Here is an 8,705-nt window from a genome sequence, read left to right on the forward strand (position 1 = left end):
ATGGCCATGTCTATGCCAAATATCAAGTACGTGAGCCTCCGTTTAGGAGTCTATCGGTAACATTACACACGCACACACAAACTCTGTTTTATATATATAGATTATCATTGTCAGCTTCCTCACTCCATGAGGTGAACATTATGGGTGAGCTCAATTTGATACGAGTCAAAAGGATCCATCTCTATTTCCAAGTGGAAGGAAGGTGAGTGGGGGCAGTGGAGAGGAGGAACTTTATTTTGTGAGGTGACAGGGGAAGGCCAATGAGGAATGGTTGTGGAAGAGAGACAGAGACAGATAGGGGAGACAGAGAGGAGAATGTGTTCTTTCTTGTGTAGATTTGCAATAACAATTTTCCTATTCAAACTTTAAGATTATCAAAAAACAAGTTATATAAGAAGCCCTCTACACTTTTGATTGTTTTACCTGCTGAGAAATAAACGGTTTACCGGGAATCTGCTTGTGCTGCCACTGAAGCAGCTTCCTGAGCAACGGTTATACTGGTGGTTTGCCATTGCCTTCGCAGCAGTAGGTAGGATAGGAATTTGTAACTCGTTAATGTTGCTGGCGATAGCTCACCTACTCTTCACGAAGGACACCGTGGGGATCTGTAATGTCCACCAACTGATGTCGGCAGACAGGATGCCCGTTTTGCATCCGTCCGAGGGAGGGCACACACATTGATGCCTCGTCCTGCCTGTGAAACACTGGGAAGACGGGTTATATCTGGGTCGGGATTCGAACCCAGGCTACAGACAGCTTGTAGGCGAGTGTGACTAAATCATATAGGTTTCCCAGAATGCTGTAGGCGTGTCACGTGCTGTCATGTGACTGACGCTCCTTCAAAGAGTCATGCCCTAGAAGGCTGTTTCTTTACCGGCATTGCCCTACTTGACTCGATGATGAACCAAAAGAACCGTTATTATCAATACAAAGCATTGGAATGAGCCAATTTAACATTAAAGTTTGAATTTCTAGGGAAAATGCACTTCAAAAGAGCCGAGTCACATTTGATGTGGCATCAGGATCTGATGTGGCATCTGTGAAGAGGAACAGGTCGAGATGGTTTGGTCATGTGTTGAAGGATGAAAGTGACTGGTTGAGAAGAGTGATGGAAATGAATGTAGAAGGAAGCAGAGGACGGGGAAGACCGAGAAAGACTTGGCTAAAGATGTGGAAGAAGAAACGCGGGCAAGGGGGTTAACAAGGAGAGATGCAGAAAATAGGGCAAAATGGAGAGATTGGTCATGGGGACCGCAAGGCTAACCCCCGCTCCAGCAGGGAAAATGGCCTTAAAATGCATGTTGTTGTTGTTGTTGTTGTTGTTGTTGTTGTTGTATCAGGATGATCTTGACCCATATTTCTGTTTGATTTTTATATAGATGGGGGGAGGCAGGCCCAATTTGCACGTTCATATTGAACAGATTATCGATCAGCTTCATCCCTTTTTCTTTATGGAAGATAGTTAACAAGTTCATCATCATTGTCTCCTTTCTCATGTTGTATGTAATTTGGCCCTTCTTTTGCTACCATACCTTAAAGAGGGCTGAACGAATACCCCTTAAATGTGAGGTTGTCCCCCCCCCCCCTCCCTCCCTCCCTAGCCCTTTATGTCAAGGCAGGAAATGTTTATCGTGTTGGAGAGACACGTCGAGTTAAACAGACCCTGCCAGCCATTGCGTTTTGTGCCAAAAAAGCTGCTTTTGTTGTGAAAAGCACGTTGCCAAGCCATGGCCTGTTAATGTCGGGCTCCGCTCTTGCATGAGGCATTGGGGGGGATGAGTGAACGGTTGTTGTTGGAGACCCGTTGTTGCCAAGAGCCGGCCTCGGCGCTCTAGTAACCCTGCATTTCCTTTTAATCATTGTTTTTGGAATATTTGCTTTGCTCGAAATGAGGATTGCGATGAGAGTTGTAGACGTTGCGTTGGTAATGCGTTGGTAATGCGTTGTAATGCGTTATATCGTTAGAAGTCACTTGGCTTTGATGACACGTGATTGCTCCAACTTTGACTCGTTGAGTTAAGGTTGAAGCGAGGAATGATATTCTTTGGTATTTGTCATGGGGAATGCTTGTGTCGTTGTTTGAGATGACAAACATGGAGATTTAATAAAAACACTTAATGGTAGTGTTCACCATTCAGGCCTTAAAATGCATGTTGTTGTTGTTGTTGTTGTTGTTGTTGTTGTATGGTAGTGTTCACATCGGTCATAAACCTTACGTTTGAAACTGGGCCCGTGGCATGTTGCTCGAATAATGTTGTTTGACTTCTAACTCGGCTCAGACACGTTAAATGTCGAGTGTGTTCCAGACATCGACTTTCAATAATGGATGGAAACCGATTGGTGTCTTACACTATAATGATTTGTGGGTGAGATGATTAAAGTATACAAGCTTTGAAAGGTGTGTGCTGTGTGGCATACCTTTGCTGTGGTGGCATCGTTGGCACATTGGACCTGCATGCCAGAGGCGAGAGGTGAGTTCAAGGAAATAGCATTAAGGACTTTGATCTGTAACTCGGTCTCAAGGTGATTAGGGGCATCCCGACAACTTTACTACGTCTCGCCCACCTGGAGGGGAAAGCTTGCTTCCTCGGGCAACTTGTGAGCAGTTCAAAGACCGATGGCTTTTCCAAGGGCATGATCACCGACCTGTTGTACCAACCCTGAGTCGATCTGACATTCCTTGAAAATAAATTATTCATATCCATCAAGTTTTCAGCTTAGGTCTTGGCGACCATCTTGGAATACTTGTCTTCCACATCTCTATATATAAAACACAGTTTGTGTGTGTGTGTGTGTGTGTGTGTGTGTGTGAAATGTTACCGATAGACTCCTAAACGGAGAGGCTCAACGTACTTGATATTTGGCACAGACATGGCCATTGAGCCTGGGAAGAACATGGCCGGCCAAAAAATTTATTTCATAATATTTTTTTACAATATTTTAACCTCAGCGCATTTCAGCGAGGAATATTATGCACAGAATTTGACCGGAGGCAGAGCAGCGCGCTGATTCGCTCAGAGCGATCACATGATGTTCCTTGCCGCCATTAACTCAGTTACGCGTTCGCACGTATTTCAGAGCGAAAAGCGATTGCGTTTTTTCACATTTCAGCGAGGAACATTGCCATTCACACCACATAGGTTTTGGTAACGTCGGAGTTTACGGCGTAAACTGGATAGGTGGTTGTAATGTCGGAGTTTACGGGCGTAAACTGATAGGTGGTTGTAATGTCGGAGTTTACGGGCGTAAACTGGATAGGTGGTTGTAATGTCGGAGTTTACGGGCGTAAACTGGATAGGTGGCTGCCTTCAAACCAACTGCCTTAACGAATGCTTTGTCGAGTCTTACCGGTAGAGCAGTACCATGTCTTCCCGTCTGATACATCACCACGAGTAATAAAACCACAATAGACATTACATCGAGGGCAAATACAATAATTCTTGATGAGTCTGCGACGTGCACACCCACTTAATAATGTCAGGTATTAGAGCCAAAGAAGTGATATTATGATTAATACCTGACATTATTAAGTGGTGTGCACGTCGCAGACTCATCAAGAATTATTGTATTTGCCCTCGGTGTAATGTCCATTGTGGTTTTATTACTCGTGGTGATGTATCAGACGGGAAGACATGGTACTGCTCTACCTGTAAGACTCGACAAAGCATTCGTCAAGGCAGTTGGTTTGAAGGCAGCCACCTATCCAGTTTACGCCCGTAAACTCCGACATTACAACCATCTATCCAGTTTACGCCCGTAAACTCCGACATTACAACCACCTATCCAGTTTACGCCCGTAAACTCCGACATACCTAGGTTTTTTTTTCTTTCATCTTTAGATCCATATTTTTTTTCAGCGAGGAATATTATACACGGAATCTGAATCGGTGGCAGAGCAGTGCGCTGATTCACTCATTCGCGCTCATTGATGACGATCACGATCACGTGATGACGTGATCACGAATGATGTTCGTGACGCGATCACGTGATGTTCCTTGCCGCCATAAACTCACAGCAAGTAGCATAGATTTTAGCATGATTAGCATTTAGCATGATTTAGCATAGATAGTAACATGTTTCACATAGATTTTTTTTCAGTGAGGAATATTATACACGGATTCTGACCGGTGGCAGAGCAGCGCGCTGATTTGCTCAGAGCGATCACGTGATGTTCCATCCCACCGCCAGTTGGCTTCACTTTTCACAGAGTATGAGCGTTCTATATATTTTCAATTCAGTGCGCCCGACTCGCTCACGTACTTGATTTGTGGCATAGACATGGCCATTGGGCCTTCACGGTGTAATTTGTGCGAGGCTTTTGTCCGAGTGAGCTTGAGTCGAGAGGACGAATGTACGGGTTGGGAATGTACGGGTCTCCCTTCCCCACCCGGCAACGCCGGTACTGCAGGACGTCACAGGATCGGTGAGTCTCCAAAATTCGCTTCGTGCTGTTGCGAAGATTCAGGACGATGTCGCGATTGTTGTGCTGCTCTCCGACCATGCGAACTGCAACGTCATTGTTGACTGGCCCTCCCCTTCCTCCCCCTTCCCCCTCCGTCCTCCCCCTCCCCCTCCCCTCCCCCTCCCTCACCCCTCCCCCTCCCTCACCCCTCCCCCTCCCCTCCCCCTTCCCACCCCCTTCCCCTCTCCCTCCCCCTCCCCCTCCCCCTCCCCCTCCCCTCCCACTCCTCTCCTCTCCCATCCCTCCCCTCCCCCCCTCTCCTCCCCTCCCCCCCCTCCCCCTCCCCTCCCCCTCTTCTCCCTCACGTTTATACACGGAATGCCGGGTACTTCCCCCCCTCTTCTCCCCTCCCCCCCTCTCCTCCCCTCCCCCCCTCTCCTCCCCTCCCCCCTCTCCTCCCTCCCCTCCTCTTCCCCTCCCCTCCTCTTCCCCCTCCCCCGCCCGGCAATGCCGGGTACTTCTGCTAGTTTGACATAAATTGGAAGAGCGTCGCTTCAGTGTTTTGGCTGGTAGGATGCCCTCTAAGTAAAAGCTGTTTAGCCTGGGTTTGAGTCCTGACCCAGCTATAAACTGCCCTCCTGGTGTTTTGCATGAGGCAGTCGTACCGACGTTTGTGCCGTACCTCGGGTGGCCATGATATGGAGGCCCCATTTGCGATACTGGTCATTGGTGGACATTAAAGATCCTACGGTGTCTTTAGTGGAGACCAGTTGAGCTATCACCGGCATCCTGAACAAAATTACAAATTTCTGCCCAAATCGTGTAGAAGCACTGCACCGTCGGCACAGCCGCACCGTGGTAATGATACAACCAACGGGCTGAACTCAGCATTTCATCCCAGTCCAATGCGAATTCGCTAATAACAATAAGCTTTGTTTGCTGAAAACGATTCTGATTGGTCGATAGCATTGTTCTACCTTGCTAACGTTTCCCATGTTTAATGTATGTGTTTGGTAGTTTTGGAGCACATAAAATCTACAAATTAGCATGTTGTTTCAAACTGTTGGTTAAAAGCACAGTCGTCTTTGTAATGGCCTCCGAAGGAGCTCGTCTACCTTGTGGAGAATTGCAAGTTATTTGTACTGTTGCGTAGTTCAAATCAAGCATGGTGATGTATGCGATATAAAGTTGTCGGGTTAGCGTGGGGATCGCATGTTTGTCCTGCCATCCCTGTTTGTTGCATCATCCCAATGTGGTGTCGAACGCCGCATCGAACTCCATCATTCGAGCCACATAATCAAACGAGTTTCCTTTTTCCGTAGTTTGTAAACTCTAAATCGCTCTTCTCCCTCATCCTGCCGTCTCATTCCTTTCATTCATCTCACCCATTCCCCACATTCTCAAAGGGACAAAAGATGTTATTGTAATTGGTCTGTGTGAGTGTACCCATCTACTTCTGTGTCCGCACTGGTTCTCAGATCTACTGTAATCTATGTACCTGGTGAGGCTCTTCACTGTTTAAATGCTTGTTTCTTAAGCATTTTTGTTTGTAAACAAGAAAGCATTTTTATTTAATTCTGTATAAAGTAAGGTTCATTATCCGTAATCTCGGATAAGTAAATATTCGTTCTTTAACGCCCATGTTTGTACGCGTGGCATAAAGTGATGATTAGATTTCTTTCCCGACAATTTTTTTTTTTTTTTTTGTATACAACATCGAGGCTCGTGAAAGAGCGAACATTAATCACACAGAAAGACAAACCGACACATAAAACATATAACATCGGGAGCGGTAGACAAGATGGGGAGAGAGGGGGAAGGACACAAACACAACATTTGAGAGCAGGACCGAGAGACATGGAGAGATCGAGAGATCTGTGAGAGGGAGAGGGCATTGGGGGGGGGGAAGGGGGAGGGGGGGGGGGTGGGAGAGGTGCAAAACATATGGACACTGCCAGGACTTCCAGGAAATAAGTTGGAATTTCAAACAAGGTGGATCTGGGGTGAATTAGCTGGGGTAGAAAAGATCAAGGTTTTGGATGGGGAAGATAAGAGATGGTGGTGAACAGCTGTTTTAAAGACCTGGAGGGAGGAGTGTGATTGAAGGGAGTGGGGGAGTTTGTTCCAGAGGTGGGAGAAAAGAGGAATGAAAGAGTGAAGGTGAGCAGAGAGCCGAGATTTTGGCAGTTTAACCATCAGAGGGTGGCTGGCAGATCTTGTGCGACCTGTAGGAATATTTGGGGGACAGAGCACAGAGAGAGCTGGGGGTGCAAGGCCGGAAAGGAGTCGGTAGAAAACAGAAAGACCACCTACCTGCCTGCGGTGAGTGAGTGAAAGGCCCTCAGAGATAGCTTCATCGCGGGAGATTCCAATAATTCTGAAAGCTTTGGTTTCGATAGCGTGAAGCCGAGCTAGGTGTGAGGCAGGAGCACCAGCCCATAGGGGAGAACAGTATTCCATTGAGCTGCGGATGAAAGCCTTGAATGTGGTGAGGAGCTCAGGTGTGCCGAGGAAGGACTTCGCACGACGGAGGATGCCCAGTCGGCGACTGGCTTTGGAGGCCAGCTTGGAAATGTGGTTTTCCCAAGAAAGATCATGGCAGATAGTGAGACCCAAAAGCTTGAGCGACAGAACTTCTTGGAGAGGATTGTTGAGAAAGGAGATGGGGTCCAGTCGATCTTTTCGGAGAGACATAGACCTGTGTTTTCAAATTGCTTTGAAATTGTGTGGAAGACCTGTGTGTACACTTTCCATGGCAATGTTTTAGTTCTGGGCTGATGGAGACTGGGAAGGCCATGACTGGGTGGTTTGGCCAGGGTGTGTGCAGGTGAGCATTGCCATGTAGGACAAAAACAAAAATGACACTTTCATGTATGCACTTCTCATTTTCTGATTTTGAGAAAAGCATTGAGGACTATTACATAAACCACAATCATAAAGGCATTGCTACTGTTCTGTGGGTTAATGACCATTCGTGACAAAATAGACCAAAGTTTGTCTTAGGTTGTTGGTGGTGATGCTGGTGACGTTTTGTTGTTTTGCCTCATCATTGGATCGAAGACCAAAGCCCACCCAACTTCCAACTTGGTAATGCAAACATGAGGCTCCAAAACCAAAGTACGAAAGAATCTGTACAGCTTGTATCGACTCTACCGAGGTATACATCAATTCGTGGTGATTCGTATGCACCCTGTGGCTGCTTGCCTGTATCATTCTCTGGGGGCTTGGCTGTGCCGTTGATGCCCCCCTCCCCCCCCCCCCCACCTCCATTACCAACTGAAACCGTTGGAAGCATGACGCAATTCCATAAAGCTTCTCGATGTTCCACTCTTTGGCACCTTTTATTCACACTCCCTCCCCCCAACATCATCGTAAGCAGGATTTTGTACTTGCAGGCCCCAGCATGTGAGTTGCCGAGATGTAAATGTTCTTATCTTTGGAATAAACAGCAGTCATTGAATCGTCAGTCAGCAGTGCATGAGGCATCTTGCATGGTGAAGCTTTGCCGTTGACTTTATACTGCACAGCTGCATCACAACTCTCATCCTGGTTTTTATTAGTGATTTGCTCTGTTTCTTCGTGTACACGCTTGTCGAATCTTCCGGGAGCATTACATGGCGCTTCAAGTGATCTCTGTATGGACTCCCTTTATTCGTGTAATAATGGGCTTGGTTCCTTGTCATGTGCACGTTTAGCTCTTTCTTTCAAATGGTCGCAATCTCGTATACACATGTGCATACTGTATAACGGAAGAGCGTACTCGTAAAACATTCTTCATATAACAAGAATGACTGCACTGCGGTCACAACCTGCAACACTATATATATATATATTGCCTCCTCTGTCCACTCAACTTCCAACTCTCTCGGCCCAGCTGACCCAGCTTCCGGGGGGGTGGGGGGGGGGGGGTTCTCCAAATCAGCAGAGGTCTGAACTACAATCTCAAGAGATGACCGTCAGCCCACTGGGGCCTATATGTTTGATATTTCTCAACAAGTGCATTTCGAAGGAACCTATTTTTTTTTTCCTTCGCTATTTTTGTATCCATGTGGATGATCCATATATCGAGCATGGTCCTACGGTTCAATGATTTATGTCGCATTTCATTTCGCTCTTTTTTTGGTGTGTGGCTTTGTTCTTCATGCGATAAAATGGGATGTACTCTGTTTTGTGCTTTTGCAGAGCCAATTGTGCTTTGTTTGGGGGTATTTTTGTTGGCAATGATTTGTTCCAATTGGAAACTTTCTTGTGCACACCTTCCTGTGATTTACAGTGCACTCTATCATCTGAGACATGACGCTTG

The 8,705-nt window shown here is 46.6% G+C and overlaps 1 protein-coding gene across 1 annotated transcript in view; it reads left to right on the forward strand.

Moving 5' to 3' along the window:
- LOC144892645 (uncharacterized) overlaps positions 1-8,705 on the forward strand; it is a 184,512-nt gene that overhangs the window by 97,315 nt on the left and 78,492 nt on the right. The gene's annotated exons all lie outside the window — the stretch shown is intronic.

Source organism: Myxine glutinosa, chromosome 6, assembly GCF_964187855.1.
Source record: "Myxine glutinosa chromosome 6, kmMyxGlut1.1, whole genome shotgun sequence".
In the NCBI taxonomy this organism is placed as follows: Eukaryota; Metazoa; Chordata; class Myxini; order Myxiniformes; family Myxinidae; genus Myxine; species Myxine glutinosa.